Raw genomic sequence first — 961 nt, forward strand, 5'->3', positions numbered from 1 at the left:
CTATTGTAAATTGTGCTGCTATGGACATTGGGGTGCATAGGTTCTTTTGAATTGGCATTTTGGGATTCTTAGGGTATAGTTCCAGCAGGGGAATCACTGGATCAAAAGGCAGTTCCATTTTCAGCTTCTTGAGGAAATTCCACACTGCTTTCCACAGTGGCTGCACCAGTCTGCATTCCCACCAACAGTGGACTAGGGTTCCCTTTTCTCCACAGCCTTGCCAGCATCTGTTGTTTGTGGATCTGTTTATGATGGCCGTTCTGACCGGTGTGGGGTGGTACCTCATGGTGGTTTTGATCTGCATTTCTCTGATGCCTAGTGATGCTGAGCATCCGTTCAAATGCCTCTGGGCCCTCTGTATCTCCTCCTTGGAGAAGCGTCTGCCCAGGTCCTTTGCCCATTTTTTGATTGGATCGTTTGTCGTCTTGGAGTGGAGTCGAGTGAGTTCTTTACATAACTTGGAGATCAAACCTCTATCTGATGTATCATTAACAAATATCTTTTCCCATATGGTTGGCTACCTTTTCATTTTGCTGCTGTTTTCTTTAACCTCGCAGAAGCTTCTTATTTTTATGAGGTCCCACTTGTTTATTCTTTCCTTTATGTCCCTTGCTTTAGGAGACATATCAGTGAAAGAATTGCTGCTTGGGATATCTGAGAGTTTCCTGCCTATGTTCTCCTCTAGGACTTTGATGGTGTTGTGACTTATATTTCAGTCTTTTATTCATCTTGAGTTTCTTTCTGTGTATGGTGTCAGCTGATGATCCAATTTCAATTTTTTGCATGTAGCCATCCAGCTTTCCCAACACCATTTGTTGAAGAGGCTGTTATTGCTCCATTTTATGCTTCTGCCCCCTTTGTCAAATATTAGATGCCCATAGAGACCTGCACTGATTTCTGGGCTTTCTGTTCTGTACCACTGGTCTATGGGTCTGTTCTTGTGCCAGTACCAGATTGTTTT

This window comes from Pteronotus mesoamericanus, unplaced genomic scaffold (genome assembly GCF_021234165.1).
Source record: "Pteronotus mesoamericanus isolate MK-2021 breed Mesoamerican mustached bat unplaced genomic scaffold, CSHL_Meso_final scaffold_54, whole genome shotgun sequence".
NCBI classification, from domain to species: domain Eukaryota; kingdom Metazoa; phylum Chordata; class Mammalia; order Chiroptera; family Mormoopidae; genus Pteronotus; species Pteronotus mesoamericanus.